This window comes from Pelmatolapia mariae, linkage group LG20 (genome assembly GCF_036321145.2).
Source record: "Pelmatolapia mariae isolate MD_Pm_ZW linkage group LG20, Pm_UMD_F_2, whole genome shotgun sequence".
Lineage (NCBI taxonomy): Eukaryota > Metazoa > Chordata > Actinopteri > Cichliformes > Cichlidae > Pelmatolapia > Pelmatolapia mariae.
Genome location: NC_086244.1, coordinates 21,702,551 through 21,728,465, shown reverse-complemented (window position 1 = coordinate 21,728,465; position 25,915 = coordinate 21,702,551). Strand labels below are relative to the sequence as shown.

The 25,915-nt window shown below is 40.0% G+C and overlaps 1 protein-coding gene across 1 annotated transcript in view; it reads left to right on the top strand.

Annotated features, from left to right (window-relative positions):
- Nucleotides 1-7,178: 7,178 nt before the first annotated feature.
- Nucleotides 7,179-25,915, top strand: part of LOC134618921 (prickle-like protein 2) — a 37,328-nt gene continuing 18,591 nt past the window's right edge. Inside the window, exon 1 of the mRNA XM_063464541.1 lies at nucleotides 7,179-7,686. The gene's annotated coding sequence lies outside the window, so the exon portion shown is untranslated. The remainder of the gene's footprint in view (nucleotides 7,687-25,915) is intronic.

The window sequence follows — 25,915 nt, the reverse complement described above, 5'->3', positions numbered from 1 at the left end:
CAGAGCTACTCAGACATTCCTCAGTAACTGACATGGAGTATGGCAGGATGGAGGTTCCCCCGACTTAGAGCTTTTAGCATCAGTATGCTGGTATCAGATGTAGTGGTCCTCAAGGGAGCTGAGGGAGTCTCCTGTGGGTTAATGCATGAGAGAGACAGAAACATCTCACATGTGGTGTGAGAATCTTGACCAGCGAGTGCTGGTCAGAATATTCTCTTATCAATCTGATTTTATTGGGGTTTTTTTGTTTGTTTCTTTGTTTACTTTGACTCACACCTTGCAGAGAGAAGCATGATGAAAAATAACTGCGTTAGGGTCATGATACTGGTTTTAAAGGGCAACAGTAATTTGAAAAAATATCATGCCAGTGATTTTACTATTGTAGTTGCTTAATTGATGCAAGAAACATGTAACTGTAAATAATGTTGTTAATGGAAAGATGCCAAGGCTCCCTGGTTTAAACTAGAATGGCACCATGATCTGCAAAAAAAAAAAAATCTAATTTGCGTCTTTCTTGCATAATTTTTTTTTTTTGCTCATGAAGAAACTGAAATATCTGGTGTTACATGATGTCTTTCTAGCACTTTTACTTAAAAAAATTTTCCGTGTCAAAGATCTGGGAAACATTACTCCATTAATAACAAGCAATCCAGCTGGATGAGTAATGTCTTCGCATCTCGGCTGATATTTTCAAGTCTCCAATGTAAATGTCAAGCACACTTTTATGTGGTTGTCATGCCATCTATCACTCTCAGTTGGATACAGCTGCTTTTACAAGGTCCTGTATTGTGTAAGGATAAGCACAGACCCCTTCCCTACTTTGTATAAAGCCACGATGTGAACAACTAATTCGTATGCACTCTCTGCAACTCTCTGATACATCCCTGGAATGAAAGGCAACAGTTTTACTGACTTGTCCTCTCAGAGTTAAACTGGAAATGCCAAAGCCAAGGTACATTTAAATAAGTCTTATCTGAGAAAAACATTTTGTCCTTTCTTGTTTTATCAGATGTAAGATGCATTTGTAAAGCTGCTGTCCTTTACACAACCTCTGTTACAGCAGTATGGGTGCGCAAGTGAGAATGTGGATATCCAGTGCAGTCAACTCTAGTGCAGCATGATGTCCCAGTGCAACACTTTGTGCCGAAATAAAACAGGTAATCCTTCAAATTTACAGTCAACCTGTATTCTGTCCAAACTCTGGCGCGGCAGAATGTTAACCAAAACCAAGTGAAGTATTTCTTTTTAGTGAGAATGGGGTTGATGTTCACTGTCTCCTGCTGTGTGATACACACGAGAAAGTAAAAACGTGCTCATGTGGCCGACTGTGACAACAATGTCCAGATTCATGTGTGAAAAGGTATTATAACTAGGGGTGGGTTTTTATAATCGATTTATCGATTAAAATCGATTCTGGCTTGGATAACGTAAAATCGATTCATTAAAATCCTGAATCGATTTTTTAATATAAATTTATTTTGCCCGAAATGCCAGAATCTCTGGTGAAATCTCACAAAATTTCAACAACCACCAAACAGTTAAGACAGTAAATGAGAGCAGGAACAGGGATTCTGCACAAAGACGTAAACACACAGCCCGGACCCGCGGATCAGAATCAGTGAGATGTCGCCTTTCTCACCTGACGGCACGGACACGGTCTGGGCTGAAAGCCGAGAGCGCGCTGATTCTGATCTGTTAGCGGGTCCACGCTTTTGTTCACGCCCTTTTTGCGCTGATTCTAAAGCTGTTAGTTTGATCTCTCTCCACTCAATATTGGCCGAACCAGCAGCAAAACAAGATCCAAACTACACTTCACATAAACATCGTCATGAACTCCCTCTGACTTTTACTGTTTTGCTTCCACCACGATGCACAGCTCCCCCCCCCCTCTCTGTACTTCAACAACAGTTTCCCGTCTAAAAATCTGTTTTCTGCATTATTCGCTTGCTATACGCACAAGTCTACCGTTGTTTACAGCGCTGTCGGCCGCTGTTGTTTTCCCTTTTACATTCTTACTTCCGAAAAGAAAACCGAATTTCTGCTGTTCAATACTGAACCAAATTAAACTTTTTAAAATTATGCAAAATGCAAAACGCTCAGCCGTGTCTCTAATAAAACCGCTGTAACGTCAGAGGTAACGTTCATATGTTGATTAATGGTTTTCTTTCGTTTTTGATGTACTGCAGAATACTTTTTTATAAAATCCCAGGCCAGGAAAACCACCTTCATGTTTTTCTGTGTTTTATCTTCAGCTACTTTGACACAAAGGCATCTGCTGTGACGCTCACACCTTTGATAAAGTTTTGCGTGTGTCAGCTTCCTTTTTATTGATACAAAAATATGTAAATGTACTGATCTGAATTATAATATTTCTGACTGTCAAAATTTCCCAGATTCAAATTGAATTGAATCGAATCGAATTAAATTGAATCGTGGATCGAATAGATTCGGGACCTTGTGAATCAGAATTGAATCGATTCTAGAAATCAGTGACGATACCCAGCCCTAATTATAACTGGTCAAGTGATCGGCTTGTATTTTGTCACACATCTCACCAAAGACACATCAAGAATTTATGACTCTATAATCATCTCAATCTGACACACGGACAAAAATAACATGTAAATGAACTGTTGCTAGTTAGTGGTATTTTCATGATTAGCTCAATGACAGGCCAAAATTAAACCTTTGTGTTCTTTCTCCTAACTGCAGAGGTCTTTTGTAAGTGTCAAAAGTCCTGCTGCTTTACAACTGCAAATGCTTTTATAGCTCCTATAATACCAGAACACTGATGCCTTTTCTCATTTTTGTCATTTTAAAAGTCAAGTCTCAATTTCTGAATTAATTTTTTATTATTACCGGTAATTTAGGTTATCAGCCTTGTTGTTATGAACCAAGTATTTGGATCAAGTAACTAATAACCAATAGTGGTCACCTACTCACCAAACTTCTTGCTGATGGTCTTGTAGCCCATTTCAGCCCTGTGCAAATATACAGTCTTGTCCTTTGTCACCTCTTTTTCTTGCCCATGGTGGTGGAGAGACTGGAATAGAAGAAACTGGAAATTAAACCACCATAAAAATGAGAGACTGTTCATTTCTTTGTAAGTGACCAAAATTACAAGTTCAGCAGGGGATCAAGTAATTTTTCCCCCCGACTAATGTCACTAAAAAGGAGAAATCATTTTAAAATCAAAGAATTATAATTACTGATTCAGAGTTTTTGTGCTATAGTCCAGTGAACCAACATATAAGAAAATGTGTCTCAATGCAGGTAGTGGATTTGGAGTTAGCATATGCAGACGTTTGATGTCACATTTTCTGAACAGATAAAATGGAGATGGGGAGTAGAAACAGGAATCCAAAAGGTAGAAAAACGTCACTGCACTGAATGGTCAACAGTGGGGAATGGATCAATTTCGCTGTGCATCAGTGGTTTTTGTGTAGATAATGGTAATTTGAGGAGAACAAAGCTACAGAGGGTCTAGTTTCAGACAGAAATTTTGTGGAGCGGAAATGACTTGAACAGCTCCACCACGGTTTCCCTTTGAGTCATATGGAATAATCTCCATTTGATCACATGCTTCTCCTTTTCCTGTTGTTCTGCTCCGATGATCGGTTTATGTCACTAACATTATCCTTTATTTATCCAGGTAAAGGTCTCATTGAGATTAAAATCTCTTTTCCAAGAGAGACCTGGCCAAGAGGATAGCAGAAGTTACAACAAATACAACACATAACAATTAAAAAACAAATAAAATATTCCATACAGACAAATGAATACAAGCATGTGAATCACCAACCTCCTTACCCTTTATGTTTCCTCACTATCAGACCCTTTGGCTTAAATTATTTCTCCTCTCTAGACTGGAGATTACAGAAAGTGTTTTGGATGTGTGACCATGGCAATAGACCATTATAGTTGTGAATCTACAGTCTTATAAACAGATTTTGGTGACGGTTATTGAGTTACCTTCATTTTAACACACGCTACAGGCCAATATGAGATTTTCTGCAAACTGAATCTTGTGTTCGCCATAAGTGCTGCTGTCATATGAGTTTCAGTGTAAACCTTAAAAAATGTATTTAGCAAGTAAGATGCTGATTGAAATTAATAATATATTTTTAAGATTAAATTTTAAATATAGGGGGCCGATGAAAAGTTTCGAGCTCAGAAAACTGAGTGCCAATGGCTTTTTAGTTAATAATTATATTCCTAGACACAACTGTGCAAAAGAGTAATAACAGCAGGAAAAATATAACCAAACTTAGCCTAGCTTTTTATTTATTTATTTATTTTTTATTTAACCTTTATTTATACATGTAGTCCCATTGAGACCTAATGTCTCATTTGCAAGAGAGACCTAAACATTGAACACTGACCTAAAAGCACAATAAAATATGCCTTACTCAAGGGATGGACCAGTGTTGTGTCACATAATAAACAAATTAGCAAAGACCCAGTTTTAAATTGTGTTTTTATGCATTTTTACTAGTAGCCTGTTCCAAAGACACGTTATTTGTTCCAATTTCTTTAGTTGAATCTATTTTAAAAATGCCAAAGATAGCAGTTTTATAGACAGACATAAAATATTATTTTTCCACCAACAAAGTGATTCCAAAAAGAGCTATTAATCCAAAACTTTAGCATATCTCAGCATGGTGTGCCTAAAGACTTGGAGTAAACTGGACAAGTGGAGAACGAAAGAGTGTCAGTCCATAACAAACTCTCTACAGTGGATGAACAATATCAGAAATTCATGTCCTTAACAAATAGGAACACGAGACCTGACATATTACTTGAGAAATTAATTTAGCCCTTCATTTGATACAGCTACCGCTACAGCTACAGCTACTTAAATTGTTAAGCACTTTGTGCAGCATGAACAGTTTGGAAATGTGCTATATAAATAAACTTGACCTTGACCTTGACCTACTGTTCACTGAGGTAAATAATGGTCTTACTAGAAGGATGGCTGTCAAGAAAAAAGTATGAGGCATAAAAATGTTGGTTCAAACTTTTACACATTAATATTCTGCACAATTTAAACAACATATATTGTTGTAGCATTAGGCTAACAGATTATTAAGCCAATAAAACTGGGGGTTGGGTTGGTGGGTGGGGTTTTCTAGTCTTTAAAGTCTCTAAAAGAGTCTTTGAAACAAACCTTTCAATGTGAAATCGCTTCAGCTCCAGCAGCTCGGTGTTCGAGCTCTTTAAACTTCCTCTAAGGGTGACCCTTAGACAAAACTAATTTCACCCAATTTTTTTGTCACTTCCCAAAATGGAGCCATAGGTTGGAACATGTCTGACAGGTAAATAAAAGCTTTTGCTCTGGCTCAGGTTTGCTTTATTGCTGATGACAGTCAACCTTTAATTCTCACGCTTTCTTTTTCTTTCACTTAGGAACAAAACTCCAACAACTTTCCCCCAATCCAAAGAGATCAAGCCACTATTTTTCAGCAGGGAACCATCTTACAAACACTTTGAGGTACCGACCGAAGCAGGAACTGCTTGGGTTGTCGTGGAGTGCCTAAAACTGCATTTCCTCCAGTGGTTTCTCCCTTTCCTCATATTATTACATCAGCTGGTAGGTGTTTCCTTGGCCTCATCTGCATTAATTCCAGTCAAGGAACTTGATCTCTCCATCTTGATTGTGCTGCTGGGGAATTTATTTTAATCGAATTGTATCACAAATAACATAGCTTGCTATGTGGTCCAGTTATTTGCGCTTCAGTTTGTGTGAGTGAAATTCTGGTAGGTGAATTTGAACTGTTACTGCACAGTAACTAACATGTGCCCTTATCTGTGCATGGCCTGCACAGTTTATGTAGGCTAGCAGTAATTACTAACTTAATACTTCACACTCCAAAGTATTATCTTACTCTGAAGTCAAAATTTTGAGATAATAACTGTAAATTTCAACTTAGGTCTGCCTGGCAATTTATTTATTTCGACCAGTTTTGACCAATTTACCTAACCCCACTAACTGCGTGTCTTTAGATTGTTGGAGGAAGCAAGGGAACCTGGAGAGAACCCACACAAACATGGGGAGAACATGGCCAGATGGTGGAGTCAAACTCAGGACCTTCTTGCTGTGAGGCCACAGTGCTAATCGCCGCGCTGCCCGATTTTAACAAATTAAAATTAAAATCTCCTTGATGTACCTTTAATCTTGAGTAGCAGCTCTAAAAAAAAAAAGGGTTCAAAGTTGCATATTTTGTTGACGTCTGCTTTACTGCCGTGCTGCTTGCTTCTGTCACAATAGTGTCATAACTCACACAGGAAATAACTTCCATGTGAAAGTTTGGGTTTTTTAAAGGGCATAGTTGACATCTATCCTTGAGGTTGGTTTTTTGTTTTTTTTTATGTGGCCTTCTAAACTGGTTTTTCATCTTCTCAGCTCTTTGTTGGGAATGATAATTCAACCGGAATAACTTCATGTCAATCCAGGCCATTCTCCCACTGATAGTCACAAAACTTTGGCTATGCAGGAGCAGTAATTTAACTTCTGGAACCTTGAAAGCCCAAAATATCTCCTCCCACTGCTTACAAGGCTGCTGGATCAGTGCGCAGTTAGAGGCTGTTCAAAGCAGTAGTAGAACGGCAATTTTGTGCTTGGTTTTAGTCATTTACCCTCACTTTACAAGGAAAGTTACCAGGGTCAGACCTTCTTTTACTCAGATGTGTCTGCAGCCTTGATTGAATGAATCATATGCCACAGTGACTCACATCTCACAAGTGATGCAGTTATGATCATTGTACCCTTTTATTATATTTCCGATCATATATTATGTTCATGCCGTATTTCTTTGTAAGCTACTAAAGGAGATGATGGACTGCACATGTTTAGCGCATATACAACATAAAAAGGACAAAATTCCCTATATTATTACAAAAATCAATAAATAAACTTGTAGCGATTTTCTGTCATCATCCCCACTGAGAGCAAAGTATGTCAGACAATTCTCCATGTCATTTCCATCTTCTTAAAGCAGGAGTGCATAAATACTCCTGTTATTCTTATCGGAGGCTGTGTGCCACTGTGTGATTGGCTGATAGCTGATGACTCATTTCAACAGGCTGGTGTGGGGCTGGCAAAGGAGCGGAGGGTAGGTGGTGGTGAAAAGGGGGAGCAGGAGGTGGGAGTAAAGCTTTCTCCCACCGCGTGTACGCTTATGTGCAGTGCTGTTGTACAGCGCGCCGTTTCGCACAAAAGCACACAACATAAATACTTGCAAACGGAGTCAACTTCATCTATACACTTACTCATTGTGTTTTCTGCTCATCTCTTCAGCCGTGGTTGCCTGTAGCCATACTTGAGGAGAGACATAGAGCCGGAAGGAGAGAGAGAGAGAGAGAGAGAGAGGAGGGAGAAAGAGAGAGTGAGAGAGAGAGGAGGGAGACTTGTGTTGATCAGAGAGTCTGCAGCCCCCCAGCCTTCCCTCTGTTGCTGCTACAGTACGTGTGAAAGGAAGAGGGAGAGGCAGCAGAAGCAGATCTGCTGTTTGTCTCTGAGACTCGGAGGGAAGAGCAGAGCGCTGTGCAGTGCAGAGCTGTGCAGTGCAGAGCAGAGCCAGTCAGTCTTCTGGTATGTGTCCAGTGTGAGCAACTCAGCCGAGTCCCTGCGCACTTCTGTCTGAGCTGCCTCGCACCCCAGGACTCTGAAACCAGCTACACAAACAGGTGAGTGTCAACAGCCTCATGACGAAATACTCGACTTACTAAATACTGCACCGGATGTATCCATGTGATTATCATTATTATTATTATGATTTCCACCAGTCCGTGTTTATTTTACTGTTGTGATTAAAATAATATATGCATGTTACTATTTGAATATTGTAGTATATGCAGGAATGATTTCACAAATGCCAAAAGTTCTTCTTAAGAAATGAGGTGTATCCACCTTTGGTTTTGTGCGCATTGATGTGACAGGTGGGGGTGTTTTCACATATATGTTCGCGCTAACGTTAGTTTGTATGAAGGCTTGTTTACCTTCTCGCTGACAGGTGAGAAAGACTGCTGGGACTTGGGGAAAGCGTTGCCTCTGAAAGGAGTAAATGCATTTGATTTCATCCCTGTTTCCCCATGTGTATATCCATGTGTCCCTGCTAGAGAGAGTGGGTGGAGTGGAAACTGTTTCTGCCACTGCTCTCTCAGTGTAGTTTAGAAGAAACAGGAGAGAAAAAACAAGATCCCCCCCCCCCCCCCCCCCCCCCCCAAAAAAAAACCAAAACAAAACAAAAAAAACAAAACCACAAGATGAAGACAGTTTCATCTCAGAAGCCGTGCTTTAGGCGGACTACAGTATTTGATGGAATGCAGATTGCAGATTGCGCCTCCGTTCCAGCCCGCAATTTGTCCGTGTGGACACAGTAGTTTATCAACAACTGTCGGGAATATCTGCAGGAGTTTACACTTCAGATTTACGCTGTTTTTCTTGAGCTTAGCGTGAGCCTTTTGTCTCAACTGCGCAAGAGAACGACTGCATCCATCCCTAATTATTGTAGCATTGGTACAATGCGATCACTGTAGTCTAAGACTGTAGCAATATTCTCGCTTTAACATCTAATCTGTTACATAATAAGGTTCTCAGCATACTGGCTTGGTTTCAAAAATAGAGCTGACATCAAATCAAAGATCTCTCTAATGGGCCAGATCATGCATGCCTTTTTTCTGTGGCGTTATATGCAGCAAACAATCTGCTGTTAATTTGGAATAAGGTTTTTTTTTTTTGGCTCACATGTCCACTTTTCTCCTATGTGGAAAAAAAGTGATGTCATAGTGTTAGTGTATCATATCATTGCTGATTTCTTTATTTGTTTTGCCCTGATTGAGCCCAAACTTAATTATTTGTACTGTGTTGCAAAGCTGGGTTCCTCTTTAGCACCTTCTCCTCCATATTGGTGTGTAACACTCGTCACTTGTACTGCATCCTGGGATGTAATTACGTGTAATGGCAGCTCATGAATGTTTACCGCAGGGAATCAGCAGGATGGTCTAGAATTATTTTCTCCACTGCAGAACTTGTTGAATGGACTTTAGTTCTTTTGAAGTTTGTCTTTGAACTAAGCCTGAATCTGACCAACTTCAAGCCTGTATGATTTGCTTAAAGAGAGGACAGAGAAAAACAATCCTTTGAATAAAAGCATATGGCTGAATGAGATTTCACAGAGACACATTGTCAGTGTTTAGATGGTTTAAACCCCTGAGCCATGACCGTGATCTGGGCTGCCATTGACAGCAAAAATTCCCCTCGGTGTTTGCTGCTGTTGTTTGCCTCCAACTGTCAATCTGTCACTGCTGTGATGTTGAAAAAACAGCCCCAGTTCCCCATTGACTGTGCCACCTCCTTTTATCACCCAACCACCAATATATATGTACCCACATCCATCCATCCATCCATCCATGTTTCTCCCACCAGGTTTGAAATTGTCTCTTCACTTTTACCGTGCGCCTCCCTCCACCCCTCTCCGCTCTGGTCGCCACAGAAACGGCTGATTCAGGAAGGGTGGGCGGGTGTCTCAGAGCTCTTGCTGCTCTGCCCCATGCGGTGCTTTCACAGTACATTTCTGCTTCTGTGCTGCTTTTATGGCCCTGATATGCTGACAGTTCAGGTGGCTCAGTCAGATGTTATACAATTGTATCAGCTACACAAAGCCTGTTTGTTCACTTCCCTCAAAGGACATGTTCAGAATTTAGACTTGCATTGCCATTCATGTTCAGTTTTTATTCTAACAATGGATCACAGGAAGCCTCTTGATTGCCCGCTGACAAATCACTAGTGGTGGCAGATTTCTTTTTTAATGGTTTGTTTGTTAAATTTGTGCAGACATTATTTGTGGTTGTGAAGTGAGCGGCTGTCTTTTTATGGTCTTCTAATTAAGTGATCCAGGGAGATTGCAGACCTGTTTTATGTGGCACCTGGGTCAGAATCAGAGTCACACTGTGTGTGTTTAGAGACTATACTGAGGTGATTAATAATGTAATATACCATGACTGAGGCATTAAATAATAGATATGCTATGACCTTTCTCTTACATAAGGTTGATAAAATAGAATAAGAGTGATGGAGTGAAGGATTGCCATGAGTAGGTAGATCTGCAGACTTTTTTTTTTTTGTCATGAATTACTTATTTATTTATTTAATTTACACATGTATTGCAGTTGACCTCCCACTCAAACACCAAATAAAAGATTAGCTCCTGTAATTACAGGCGTATTAAACAGAAGTGTTTTTTCTGTTTTGTGTTGTGGTTTTAACCGTTTTTGTTGCATTTTTCCAGATAGCTCTGGTTGCCATGGTGATAATTTGTACAGTAGCTTAAAAACGCCACCCTTTGGAAAAGGCTTCCAAACAGGAAATGAAACTAGTGTTTTTACTGCAGTCAATTCCAAGCAGGACCCCATGAGTTCATCCTGCTGTGCCTGATTAAATTAAAATGGGAATTGTATTCACTTAGGAGATAATGGTGGAGAGAAGCTTCGTGAAAATCGAGCTTTTGATGCTTTTATGTTCGCTGTACAAGCATATTATTGATTACCGAGTCACAGCCTTTCTGTGGCATATCGCTGACGATGTAGCTACTGAGGGAAAAAAAAGTTACTTGCCGTTCATCTTATTTTGCTTTTCAAAATGCAAGAAGAGCACAGTGTAGCCATCTATTTAGTCATTAATTTGTGATTTATAGCACTATTTGGTCGGTTTCTGTTTTTTATTTTCTTCTTTTAGAGCTACAAAATTCATGCAGGTTAAAGTGTTTTTTCCACCCTGCAGTGTTCAGCTATTACAGTCAGTGGTGACGCAGCCCGAGACTCATACAGCACACTGCAGAGCCGTCACGAGACACAGCCAGAACAAAGAGTGCACACTGTCATCTAAGAGAAGAACTCAACACAGCAGCAGCCTGTTGAGGCACCAAAGTGTGACATACAATACAACAGGACACCATGTGCTGAGACCTAACTGACTCATTCGGCTACCTTGTGGCACTAAAGGTCTCAGGTGGGACCTTGTTAGTTCACTGTTGAATATATTGCTCTTCCTTATTCTCATAAACATGAAAACAAATGGGCACGCAGAAGTTCACAGATGAAACAGTGGTACCAGGCACTTTAATCATGTGTGTCTCCACCCTGGTTCCCCAGGCGCAAAGCTACAGATTTACAAAAGCAAAATCAAACACTGACATTAAATTTAAAATCGTGGAAATATTTATTAGCAAATAACTCAAATATCTTGAAAAGAAACACAAGTACGGTAAAATAGATTTTTTTGCTGTGTACAAATGAATGAAATGAATTTATAAACAGACAAGTTTATGAATACAGTGAATTACCACAAAAAATGTGGACCAACTTAGTCCAAGGATACCCACTACCACACATAACAGTGATGCTTCAAATGTTCCCTACAACATAGACAACCAGTGAGTATACATGAGAAGGAAGTGAGTCCTGAATGCCTTCTGAAGGCAAAGTTTAAAAAGCTGGTTTTACTTCAAAGGTCACATGGCTTTTTAAAGTCACCAAATCTAGAGTTGCAAAGAGAGTGTGTGATGGAACGATGGGAAATTTGTCTACAAAGAAGTGTGTTAAAAAGGAACGCAACAGAAGGCAACTTGCAATAATAGAGGCAGTAGTCAAGGATCTGCCTTATTTATCATATCAATGAAGCAGCACGACTGTTATGATTTAAGTAAAACCAAGCTTACATGCAGCAGGTCTACCTGTGAGCCAGCAATAATCAAACACTCCTTGGCTAGAATACATGTTGTTCATAAAATGGCTCCAAATAAAAGCTGTAAAAACTCAGGCGATATTTCATATTTTTGTCATGGAAAATAAATGTGAGAATCAACAATGAATTGATCTCATTTACCCATGTAGGATTACCCACAGCCAAGACAACTTGCTTGAGTACAAACCAAACATCAGAATGGGGAAGAAAGGTGATTTAAGTGACAGAAGAACATCTGTGAACACATTTGAATCTGGCATGGTTGTAGGTGCCAGACAGGCTGGCTCAGTATTTCAAAAACTGCTGATCTGCTGAGACCATCTCTGAGTTTTAATGAGCTGCAATTCTCTGGGTGAAAATGTCTTGTTGATCCTAGACGTCAAAGGAGAATGGCTAGACTGCTTCAATCTAATAGGAAGGCAACGGATCACCGCTATGGTATGCAGAAGTGCATCTATCAATGCATAATACTTCAAACATTGAACAAGATGGGCTCACAGTAGACCACACAGCATGCCACGCCTGTCAGCTAAGAACAAGAAACTCAGGCTACAGTTCACATGGGTTCACCAATACTGGTGGACAGAAGATGGATAAAAAACACCTGAGTCTCAATTTTTACAGCAACATTTGATGGTAGGACCAGAATCCATTTTACTTTGTATCAGTGGTTCAGGCTGGTGGTGTTGTAACGGTGTGGGAGATATTTTCTTGGCACATTGTGAGCCCCTTAGTACCAAATAAGGAGTACTTAAATAGCACAGCTTACCAAAGTATTGGTGCTGACCATATCTATCCTTTATGACTGCAGTGTGCCCATTTTCTGATGGCTGCTTCCAGCAGGATAAAAAAAAAAACATGTTAGAAAGCATAGATCACCTCAGGCTGGTTTCTTGATTTCAAATGACCCGCACAGTCACCAGATCTTGATCCAGGAACGCACTTTTGGGATGTTGTTGAACAGGAGATTCTCATCATGGATGTGCAACTGTATGATGCTATCATGTCATCATCACGTTAAATCTATGATGTGAAAAATTAACTCAGTTCTGAAGCCAAAAGAGGTTTCGACTTGTATGAGGAATGTTTACCAAATGAAGTGTCTAGTAAGTCTATATGTCCATGTAGGAAGATTATACTCCTTTGCTTTCATGAGTAGGTTAACTATTATTGGAGATTATGTATCGGAATTTCAGGAGCAGGACCAGGCCTCCAAACACGCTCCTTCCGGCTGTCATCTATATAGGTTCCCCCAGTTCTGCAAGCTGATCATTCTCGTTTACGTGCCCCACTCTCCCTCCCTCCTTGTTCTCCATTCTTCAACTTTTTCACTTCTATTTAGTACATGGGGATCTGCCAGGCCCGGGAGCCATCGCCAGTCCCCTTCGAGGCCTTCCCCAAACCGCTGCTCAATTCATGTCAAAGCATTCACTTTTACCTACTAAAACACTGTCAAACCTAAAATGAGGACGTGGGCCCAGCTAGTGAAATGAGTGTTGCTTTTTTAATTAGCTTTACTTTTACTACATACAGCTTTTACCAAGACTTATTTATTTTTTGATAGGTTTGCCACCGCCTTTTTACGTGGTCTGTCTTTTTGAAAGACAGGCTGCCTGATGAGACAGGAGACTCAGTGGATGTTGATGTTCACAGAAAACATTGTGGTCTGCAGTGAGAGTAGGGAATGTGTGGAACAGAGCCAGGGAAAGTGGAGGTATGCTCTGGAGAAAGGAGTAAGTCAGTAGAAGCAAGACAGAATACATGGATGTGAAAGAGAGGCATAACACTGAAGATGCAGGAGTAGAGGAAGTGAAAATAGTTGAAATACTTGGGATCAACCATCCAAAGCAACAGACAGTGTGCAAAAGAGTTGAAGAAGCAAGTTCAGGGATTCACCAACTCCACCCTACCTGACCCACCTGATCTGTGACAGAAGGATAGCAGCAAGAGAGGAAGATGCTAAGATCGTCATTTGAAGTGAACAAAGGGAAACAGGGTTAGAAATTAGTATGTCAGAGGGACAGCTTAGGTTGAGCGGTTTGGAAACAAAGTTAGAGAGGCACGGCTGAGATGGTATGAGCATGTGCAGAGGAGGCATAGTGAATATACCGAACAAAAGGTGTTGAAGATGGAGCTGGGAGACCACAGAGAAGGTGGGTGGGTGGGTGTAGAGAAAGATGTACAGAGGGTTGGTGTGACAGAGGAGGGGTGAGATTGAGATAGATGATTTGCTGCAGTGACCCCTAAAGGGAGTAGCCAAATAAAGCCAAAGAAGAAGATTAATAAAAATGTAGTAGAACAACCAAAAGATGGTCTTAGAAAAAGAAAATAGAAGCTTGGTTTCAATACCTGACTGCTAAAAGGAGAATACACAGAGAGGAAATCATGTGAATCATGTTCCTTATAATGTCTGACTTAGAGAAAAAAGTGATTTGATTTCCATGTGGAATGAAAGGTGAATATTTACCCTCAAACTAGTCATTAATCAAGCTCCTCTTCAAGTGCACCTTCGATGATTCCCTGTGGCTGCCTGCTGTCTGATGACTAATGTTCTCCCAAGCTTCATATTACAGCACTTTAATTGGTTTGAATAAACCAATCATTAACTTGCTCATTAAAGCTTATTGTAGTGCTGAGACCATTGTGAATTGATCAGACCAAACTTCTGTAATTGTTCCCAAAGCTTCATCGTGGTCCTGTTTGCCCTAGTTACTCAACACCAACATCCTGACTCACTGGTTCTTTAAAGATTCCTTAGCACTTAGTGTCAGTATGCTCCTGCACCAGCTTCGCTCATCTGGCCAAAGCTTCCCATCTGGACCCACTCTTCCTGCCATCTGCTCTTCTGTTTTGCTATTGGCCATTTGTGATGCTTCTAGTTCAAACAGCCCCCGCATACTTTTACTGGACGAAAAGAAGTAAGAAGATGGAAGAAGTAAGGAACAGACAAGGAGGACAGAGAGGCAGAAAGATTTGTACAGCTTGGGATTTAAGCTCGATTCACCACTGTGTGTTTCTTCAGTGCAGCGCCACTGTGCATCTCAGCAGTTTCCATCCAGTCAGTGTGTATCCCACAAAATGCTGACTGGCATACAATAGGGATCACTAAGAGAACAACATGCAGTTTGTGCTTAGTCAGAGAAAGGCTGTTTCCCTGAAATTAATAGTTACAGAGAGAATCAGGGACAAACAGAGGCTGCAGTCGTAGTGCAGGTGTATGGTTTATTGCCCGGGGAGAGTGACAGCATGATGTAAATGCTGCCGCCGGTGTTACTGTTGTAGATGGTGGTGCAAGTTTGACCTGACTGACTGATGGATATGAGAAACGTTAACTCGAGGGGAATCGTCTGTAGTTATGCTGTGGCCTGAGGTTTAATACTCACTCTATACTCGTACTAATGGCATCATCATTGGTCTTCTGAAATAGCATTTTTATGCTTATGAAAATGCCTTTGAACACACACAGACCCATGGAGCACATTTTAACATCCAAAATATCTCAAATGGTCATAAAATGCCAGTGAAAGCATATTCAATCAGCCTGGGTAAGAAGTCTATGCACTTGTGGCTCTATGATGGTAAATGACATGGATATTTAAAGTACTTTAAAATTCATGCTTAGCTCAAAGTTTCTAAAAGTTAATTAATTTTACGATATTTACAAGTGAATATTGCAAATGCCACAAAATGTACAAAGTTACATCTTTATTTTAAGCACTATTTGAAGAACTAAGCATGACTTCTTCCACTAACAGCCACATTTCATTTTTTGTCATTGAGTGGAGGTGCTGTAATTTTAGACAATATAATTTATTATTGCAAGTCGTGTCATATTTTTAATTCTATACACAACAAATTACTTAAGTGTGTTAAAAATTAAATTTTAATGGGTTGGACAGTATAAATATATATGTTGACATGATGTGATGAGCCAGGGCCCATATAACAGAGATATTTAGTCAAAGTCAAAGTAAACTTTGTTGTCATCTCTGCTATATACAGTACAGTATATAGAGAGATGAGATGATGAGGCTCCAGTTCCATTCAGTGCAAAAAACAACAATAAATATAAGAAGGGTAAGAAATATATATACATTTTAAGACTAAGGGAAACATAAAAGGAATTTATATACACTTTAAAATTAAGGTAAAAAGGATCAATAAAAGTCTAAATTTACAATTTACAGTATAAATGATTTAAAGTGACCTTGAAGTGGTTTAAAATGACCAGTGTAGCAGCTTTACACTATGACACTGAAGTCATGTTTTAAAATATGCTGAAGTTTGAACTGAGCATAAAAATGGGGAATAAAGGTGATTTAAGTGACTCTTAATGTAGAAAAAAGAGAAATAGTCCAATGAGCAGCAGCTTTCTTGGAGAAAATGTCTTGTTGATGTAAAAAGTCAGGGGTCAGATTGCTTTGAGTTGATTAGAAGGTTACAGTAACTCAAATAACCACTTGTTACAACCAAGGTATGCAGAAGAGCATCTCTGAATGCACAACACATCAAACCTTAAAGCTAATTGGCTATTGCAGCAGAAGACCGTAGCCTGTTTGCTATGGTCTTCTGCTGTAGTAAATTGGTTACAGCAATTTGCTGTATTTCTGACAGCTAATAACAGGAAAATGAGTTTGCACAGACTCACTAAAATCAGACAACAGAAGGCCACAAAGCCATTTCTTGGTCTGATGACTTTTGATTAATGATGTGAAATTCAGATGGTGTGTTCACAGTTTAGCATAAACAACATAAAAGCATGGGCCCACCCTGCATTGTATTAGTGGTTCTACAACCACTACAGTGGTTCAAGTGGTGTAATAGTGTTAGGGATATTTTCTTGCCACACTTTAGCCCCCTTGATGTCAAATGAACATGAACATGGAATGGCTAATTCCAATAGGACAATGTGCCATGCCACAAAGCTCACATCATCTCAGTCTGGTTTCTTGAACATGAACAGTCCACTGATCGCAGTCCAGTACAGCACCTTTCTTGGGATGTTGTGGCTCAGGAGATTCATATCATGAATGTGCAGCCAACAAAACCGTGTAATCCTTTCACGTAATTATGGACTAAAATCTTTGAAGAATATTTCCGGCACCTTGTTAAATCTGTGCCATTAAGAATTAAGGCATTTCTGTCTAACTTGGTAATGACAAGATGAAAGACAGATGTAAGATAACTTAAATATAATTTCTACATTCACAAATTGAACCTTTAAATAAATGTTAATATATAAACAGTGCATTATCTGAAATAAAATTATATAAAATATTTTCATTAAATTTTTGGATCTTGATATTAATTCAGTCTCAGTTTTTTTTTGCTTTTGCTTGACTTAATTTTAAATAATTCATACTAGATTTTTTAAAAATGCATAGGATGCAGTTCTTGCTCCAAGGTCTTCTGGAAGGGTCTGTGCTCTTTGTCGGTACCCAAAGGCATTTTTTTACTGATTGGCAGTTCTCACTTGATACCCAGGTCACAGAGAAGGGAGAAAAATGCATAAAAAGCAGACAGAAATCCCATCACCCAAACGCCCCCGATCTAAATCCAGAGACCTTTGCTATTCTGTGTCACCTCCCCATTCCATGAATTTCAGCTGTCATCTTAAGAAAATATCTAAATTCAGATTTTTCCTCTTATTTTATCTTTTTCACTTTCCCATTTCTCTCCTCAAATCTCATCTCATGACCTCGTATTATACCCCCTTCAACTCCAATACGATTCAGATTGTAAAAAAACAGTGTGGACCATATTTCTTCTTATATTTGCATTTTCACTCTATGATTTGGGAAGTTTGGCCAATAAAGTGATCTCTTCTCTCTTCTGTTGGCTGAAGCAGGGTTTCTCAGGACGTTTAGGATTCAGTTTCATTCAGACAATTTCAACCATGAGAAGGTGATTATATTGTAGCTGGGTTTTGATTATAGTTGCCAGTTTAGGGTAGCTAAACTGTCCCAATAGTCACACCACAGCTCTGCAAGGCTGTACTTCTTTTTTTTTTTTTAAACAGAGATGCTATGAGATAAATCCTAATGTCAGGTAAAAGCATTTTTAGCATGTTCACAGTCCTATTCTAACACGTGCATCATGCCAAGAAATTTTAACTTCCCCATGGTTGCCAGAAGTCAATAAAATTCATCCTGAGGGGAACAGGGCATGTCTGTATCAAATATCGTGGCAATCCATCCAATAGACATGTTTTATGCAGCCCAGGGGTTCATCAGAGGCATTGGGAAAGCCCTTTTAGAGACTAAATGGATATCCACAAATCATGTTGTGCAGGTAAATGTAAAACTATACTGAAATCAAACACCTTTCATTTTTGTGAAGCTGCAGGATAATTACTTCACAGATCAAATCTTTGGTTTCCTACTATGAGCTCTGCATCAATGTAGACAGCTTTGACAACACGAGAACATAATGCGGGCAAAGTTGTTAGCTATTATGCCTCCCTTTGTAAAAACCACTCAAACTCAAATACTTCTGACCAACAAATCTGCTCCAAAGCTGCAGCACCTGCCTCTCATCAACCCCCTCATCAAGCAAAATAAGATCACTGTTAATCCACTTGTCTCAGCCCAACAGTGCTTTCTCTGCAGGCTCAACCATTCCCTCTGGGACTCCTGGAAGCCAAGAAGAGTATAGAAAGGTGCTCACAGCCTACACGCTCACTTTCTTTTTCCATCTTTTTATTAACGCCTTCATTTAGGTTTTTAACTTGTTAATGCAGTTAGTGGACAAGTGGCATTCACAACAAAACACTTTAAATGCTTAAAAGTACTTAAAATATTACCTTATTTGAGTATTTATATTTTCTACCACTATACTTGGCTATAATACATTTTTAAAGATTAAATTAAGGTTTTCCTTGCATTTTGCTTTGTGATCTCTTGCTAAAAATAATAATTACATTAAATTAAATGTTTTATTTGTTAGCAGGTCTACAGATGCAATAATGCTATACTAAAAATTTAAATACAATTTCTGAAACTGTATTTCCATATTGGTAACAACAATGATTGCATCTCTGATTTGGCCATTATAATGAGAAATGAAGGATTTTGAATACTGATGACTTTTACAGAAGTAAATGTCAGAGTACCTGTAAAAAACAAAACAAAGCGCTTTCTATTTTTGAATCAAACTTGTGTTATTTGGTCAAAAACTAATCGTACCTCGTCATTTTGGACTTCATTCATATTTATTTACTTGCTGTCCCCCGCTAACGCCCCCAAATGTTTCTCTGACTCCTTCTGCTTGTGTTGATCCCTGATGGCAGCTGCTAATGCTGGCCCTCTCATCTGGCAGGGGAGATCACAAAGGTGGAGGAGTTACGGGAGTTATTTTGGCTGCAAAGTCCTCCAGAGCACCATCAGGGGAGATCCAGTAACGAGGAAGTAATTGAATTTGAGGTTTCGGCTAATGATTTTTCCAACAGCAGGACGCTCCCCCATTCTCAGGGCTCGCAGCGTCATGCATGGTCTCCGCAGAGCGTTGCTCAGGCAAGCCCTAAATCATCCATTAATGACTTTAGAGAAGCTAAGTACCTCTTACTCTTTTAACAGACATGATTTAATGGCACTTGTTAATCCAACAACATACAGAGCTTTCCATTTTGCGTCGCTTTATAGGCTTCGCTGAACAGATGTTGTAGTAGATTTATTGCCTTTGGACAAGAGCAGTACTGTTAAAAACCAATTAGACTGTAAAAATCTCAACCAGATCAGGATGTTTTATTATACCTTTGCGTTTCAATTTGTTTGTTGTCTGGCTTGGATCGTTGTGTCTATAAGGGAATTTGTTTAACCAGTCTGCTAATTTTTACCTTTTGCTCCACACCTATGGATTTCTAATGATCTTTTAGCAGAACAGTGAGTTGCTCACTTTGTATAACTTTGCAGTTATAGTTATCATTTTGACACCTCAGATTACAAGGTTACATTAATAGTCAGCTTTCACATCTGTAAGAGTATATCAATGGCAAGATAAGTGTAGTCTTAATGTAGTCTAAGTACAAACTCTGTTAGACATCATTCTTTCACCAGACAGATTGACAGATTTAAAGCTCTTAAATCTGAAACTTGGCAACTTCGAGGCTGATCCATTTGTAGTTCAGTCAGGAATGGAGACTTCTCCCCTTGGACCCCTTGTCTCCTCACCTCTGTTGGTATCATTTTTATCCTTTTTATCCTACCCCGCATAATCTCCATCTCACTTTCTACCTTTTCTTATACCAAACCTTATTCAGTTATCTACCCTCTATTAAGGTGCTTGATATATTTATTTTTCTTTCCGTCTGGGAAGCAGCTCTTATCACAAAATGAGGTATCATAATTATTCCTCTTATTTCACCCTTTGTAAGCCCAACGGTTGCTCTCTCTCACACACACGAACACGTACACTCACTATATTTGTCCCCGGTGCAGTACTATAACCCATTTAAGTCCGACGTCTTGTCACTGCCCTTCAGCTGCAGAATCACGGCTAATGGCCACCAGGTTTTTCTCATTAGTTAATTATGTTTTGTGATAATGTCTACAGCTTTGAGCTGTTAGCTGAATGGCTTTTAGGCTAATGGTAACTGATCGCCTCTGTACACGGATCAAGATTGGCCTGCTTTTTTGCTATTGAAGCAATGTCACAGCCATCTTTTATGACAGTATTCTTCATTTAGCCACACAGACTAGCTGGTGTTTGTCTTATTGTGCTGCATCATATCGCTTGTGACTAAAGGTCATAAGTTAATAAAAAAAAGCTCTATCAGAAATAATGGTAGCCACTGCTGGTCTATATGTAGTCATATTTTTTTCTTTCTCTCAGCAAGTTTTTAATTCATGCGAGGGTTTAACAGATTTGCATTTTCACTTGGGAACACCTGTAGCACCGTTAGACCATCTCACCCTGGTTTTGTCTGGCTCTACTGAGATCTAATGGATTTGTCTCATCTTGTTGTGTGCTTCTTTTGTACTGTCACAGTCAACTTGCATGTTTTGTTTGCCGGCGTGAGTCATTACATGACGTCCATTGTTGAGTCGCTCCACAAAGCATGGGTTTTGGGAAAGTGCTACAGCAATGACAGAGGGTGTCAAATGAATCATGCCTCTATTGGCTACTTTCTCCAATCTTTTGATTTTGGGTAATTTATATATTCAGTTCTGTATTTCCTTTGTATAAAATCAGGGTCCAGCGGGGAGCAAATGTTGCTAGTTCACATTGCTATCTGCACAGAGGTCTCTGTTGCTTGCTTTTTGTTTACAGCAAAAATGATGCATCTACTACTACCTCAGTGGCCCACCAACTATTTGCTAGAAAGCTGTGTGAAAAGATGTGGTTTATTCTCCATTGTACCACTTATACTTAACTAATCACGGCTGCACTGAGAAAGTGATCCAAAACGTTGTAAAGCACTCACACAACTCAGACCTGGTCTGAACATGAAAAGACGACTCTTCGTATGGACAGCACTTTACACATGCACTGTGAGAAGTAAATCCTTCCCATATGGCAGCAGCCACACATTCGTCAGCCCTTCTGCGTCGGTTTAAAAAAAAACATTGCGGCTAGTTCGCTGCCAGTAAAAGGGAGATTATGGAAATATATTGAGATTTTTAACATTATTTCTGGAGGGAGCGATGAGATTGTGAAATTCATAGAGTGCCGTAGCATCATAACCAACCAGTTTCAGAAAAAGAAAAGGGTTTTCTTTCTTGGCCTTAAACATATTTCATCTTATATAATTTATCCCTTTAGGGGTGCACATATACCGGTGTTTCATATGTGTGCCATTGTCAGCGCCGGTCGTAACCCAATGAGCATAGCTGTAGGTTGCATAATAACACTGGGGTAATTACACAGGAAAGAAGTAACACGATGAAATTGCTTTTTTTAAGGGAACTACAATTAAATCAGTATACCCCTATGTCAAGTCCCTCTCTGAGTTGTGTTTAATCTGCAGTGTTGCACCGTTTTATCTGAACTTATTGTTAAAGCCAATAAAAATGCTGTCCAAATGTGCCCAATTTCATTTAGCTCTGGCACATTTACTGCTCTCCCAACAAAATAAATGACAGCGTCAGTCATTTGAGGGTGAAAAACATTACCAAAAACCAAAAAAGAAAAGAAAAAAAACTCTAGAAGGAATAGAAGCAGGTGCAAAGGAGTAAAAATCTGCAAAGGGAAGGGGTTGAGGAGAGGAGATTGGCAGAGAAAAAATAAAAGTTTAACAAAGGTGACCAGCCCTAACTGCATTATCTTAATTGTAACCAAACCGATTTTCTGAACTTTATTTAAAAAAAATAAACAAGAAAACTTGCACTTGCCTATTTGAGAAGCAACAACGTTTGTTTTCTTCATGGAAACTTTGCACATTGCTTTGTTTACAGTCAGTGGGAGAAAGGACAATTGTTTCAGTCATACATGCACCTAGTTTGTGAATCGTTACGTAAATCAGAACTTACATAATAGCCAATATAACATTACACCCCACCCTAGTTTTAACCGCAAAATTACATACTGCCTTGACTCAACAATAAAACACAGCAGTGACTTCCTCATTGCTCTAACCCTGGAATCCTTTGTAGTAATGGAGCAATCCGGCAAAACAACAAGCAATTTAAAGGGGTTCAAGCCCTATTCCCTCACAGCATCAAGACGGCTCTGGGATCTGGCCGACCTCTGACGCTCCGCTGAAGCTCTCCGTGCTCTTATGTCTAAAATGTTGTTGCATCACAGGAAAATGGCCCAGCTATGTGTGTTCATCTTCTCTCTGCCATGATTTTTCATGTGAAGAGACCAGTGGGAGGACGTGTAAAAGTGCATAGCAACAGACTCTTTCTCTCGTGTTCTCTCGCTCTCTCTCGTTCTCACATACTCGCACAGGCACATTAACACACACACACACACATGCACAGACAAACAAATACAAGGCAGCACAGATATAGCGCACATGTACCCTCTACCCCACCAGCAACACAAGGCACTGTGGAATAATAACGGTCCCATATTGAAGAGTACACCCTCAGGCAAATGATGTAAATGGCATCACACACAGGAATTAGCCTCAGTTTATGAATCACCAGCAGCTGTTGAGGGAAAACATGCGCCGCTGCCCGCCCAGCTGCCCCGCTTGCACAGGTCACAGGCTCGGTCTGGAGACTGATTCACTTTGTGTGTTTATATATATATATATATATATATATATATATATATATATAATCGCAACTTCAGATAGAGTCACTGCGCCTGTGGCAGCCCATCGCTTCTCAGCTCTGCTTGTCATCGTACCCGATCGCACCTGTCTGTCTGATCATTCGTTAAAATTCCAACAAATACGAGGACGCGTGCAGTATCCATTTCCATTCCCCGAGTCGCCGGATGGTGCCTGTGCAGCGGTGTAGAGGGTGATTCGCCTGTTGAAACCCTGCAATTCTATTTCAGGCCATCCCACACACAGTGGGAGAGGAGCAGAAATGTGTCACCCTTTAATTACAGCTTTTCAGGTTCTTGTGAAATTTTGTGCATCTGTAGGTAAAAGAGTCCTACTTTGGATTTCAGAAACACACCTCCAGCAATTAGCACATCAAGGAAATGAACAGTGTGTGTGTGTGTGTGTGTGTGTGTGTGTGTGTGTGTGTGTGTGTGTGTGTGTGTGTGTGTGTGTGTGAGAGAGAGAGAGAGAGAGAGAGAGAGTGCTTTATTTGCTTTAATTTTAAGCATTTTGGTCTAGTCGCCTGTACTTTTTAGGATCCAAAGCTTCGGCACATGAAAATCCTGTCCCTCCAGCTACTGATGACAACACTGCGTGAAAAATGCAAACAGCCAGTCTGAGTGTGTGTTATGTTCCCAATTATATCACCAGTATTGTCACTTACTCAGAGCTTTTCTCAGTCTGTTCTGCCAGCTGAACTGCAGAACGTTATTCCTATAGGGTCAGCCCCTTTCAATTAATTTCTTGTTAGTCCTGATCCAAATAAGCTGCAGTAAGAATTTAATCCTCATAACTGGATTATGAGCTGATTGGCACTACAAGAGCCATTTGTTATTGAAATGAAGGGTTACATAATTGCGGATGGATGACAAATTGACAGCCACCAATCGTTCAACTGTAAAATCATAAACTTCTCTTCACGATTTCTAGCTTCTATCCGGAGATGAGAATTAGCAGTGTGTTGGCTGTTTTTTATGAGCGTCCTTGATAATGATTCTTCACGCAGGCCTCAGAGAGCCATTGAACACACAAACACGCACACACACACACACCTCCCCGTCTGTGCGTGTGTGGCTTAAGAAACAAGATGGAGGAATGAAGGATGCTGAAATAACTTGAAAGATTGCATTTTCAAGATTTTTTTTTTCAAACGGTTTATTCCCAGTAAAAGCAAATCTGAATTTTTTTTTTATCTGCCTTCTTGTCATCCTATTCATCTGTGTATCTATGTTTAGAAAAACAAAAAACACATTTCCTGTGAAGCCTCTTGCCCAGTTGCCATGCTGTTGCAGAGGCTTTCCTTTTCATTGAGTGTATACATCTAAGAGAGTTTCTGTATTTGCACAGCCACGCTTACCTCGTGACAACCTGTTGCTGTGCCATTATCCCCTATGGAAGGTTACTGTGCTCTGGCACACTTGCTTCCTGCTGCTTCAGATAATTCCCTCCGTCGTTGGGTGACAGGTTGGAAAGGCTGTGTGTTTAAGAATCTCGAATGTGTGCGAGCAGGTTGTGCATGTGTCTATAACCCTTTATTATTAATCAGGGATAACAGTGAGGTCAGCAGGGGAGGGGAAAGAGGCCAAGGGTTGACATTTTGGGCTGTTGTTAGTCCAGCAGGGAGGCTCACACACACCAGCATCAGTGGAGCAGTAGGTTACTATTTCAGTCCTGCCAAAAGTGCTTTGTTGTGTCACCATGAATCTGTCTGAGTGCAGTTAAGTGTTTGTGAAAGGACATCACGTCGTGGCTGATTTCAACACGAGTAAGAGTTCTTCTTGCGTCTTTGAGTGTAACCGAACACACTCAGTCAGTGCCAAACCAAACTATACCTGCCGAGCCGCTGAAAAGCCATTTGCATGAGGAAGCCGGTCGAGGTGAGGAGGACGATACCAGATTTCATCCATCTGTGGTCCCGTGAAATTGATTATATCAGCTGATTACGTAAGTGAGGAGTGAGATGAGCAACCAAATTAGTTTCACAGTGCAGCACCGGGTGCAAGTTCGTAGAATCCGGATGTCAATGGATGAAACCAAGAAACTGACAGCATAGTTTATTTAACTACCTTTTTACTTTTTAAATTTATAACTACATTCTACTGTCCAGTTCCTACACCTCCATGTTTTAAACCTAGACATGTAAGGGCCTTGGGCAGATAATTACCAAAGAACTCTGAGAATGAAGGGAACTAGAAAATTATTAGTGACACAAAGAGACGCCGTCTTTGGATGTCCTCCTCATCGCGTATGTGGAAAGAGCTAAGACGAGATGTCTGAAGTAGGAAAATAACAGCGACGCTGTTTAAGCAAATTTGCACAGCTACTTAACAAATATGGGCAAAGTAAGCCAGTGGTTCTTTATCAGTTTTGCATTTTGCATTTTCATCACTTGGTATCTGCATAATTGTGCCACCTTAGCAGTATCCGTATAATGAATGGGTAAATGAATGAGGCCTGGCTGATAACACTGAGATGTTTAATTGCAGGTCATCAAAACCAGCTACTTTGTATTTTCCTTAAAGCTCCACTGAAGCCAAAAAGCAAATGTGTTTCAGATTTTCCATAACTGGCCTCTACTGCGTATAGCATGCCAATTTGTGTATTTGTGTGCGACGACCCTCCCGGGGCATTGTCTTATGCATGTTGGCAGAAAGAGGCTAACTAAACCACTACCCATTCTTTAACATATGTATAGCTAGTATATATACACCACAGAAAATGTGTGAGCAGCAAGCTTCAAACCTCCCACTGTACTCTGCCCTTTAATATTTAATCAGATGTGCTGAGTCTTTGAGAACGTGATGCTGTTGAAAGTGGTAAAGTGCTGCCATTACCAATAGAGAGGAGAGGATATGTTGCATCTGATTTTACTGATTGTATCAAGCACATATTTAGGGGTTTAACAGTGTTCCTAAACCCTGAACAGTTTGCTGAAACACTGCAGCAGAAGCCACAAC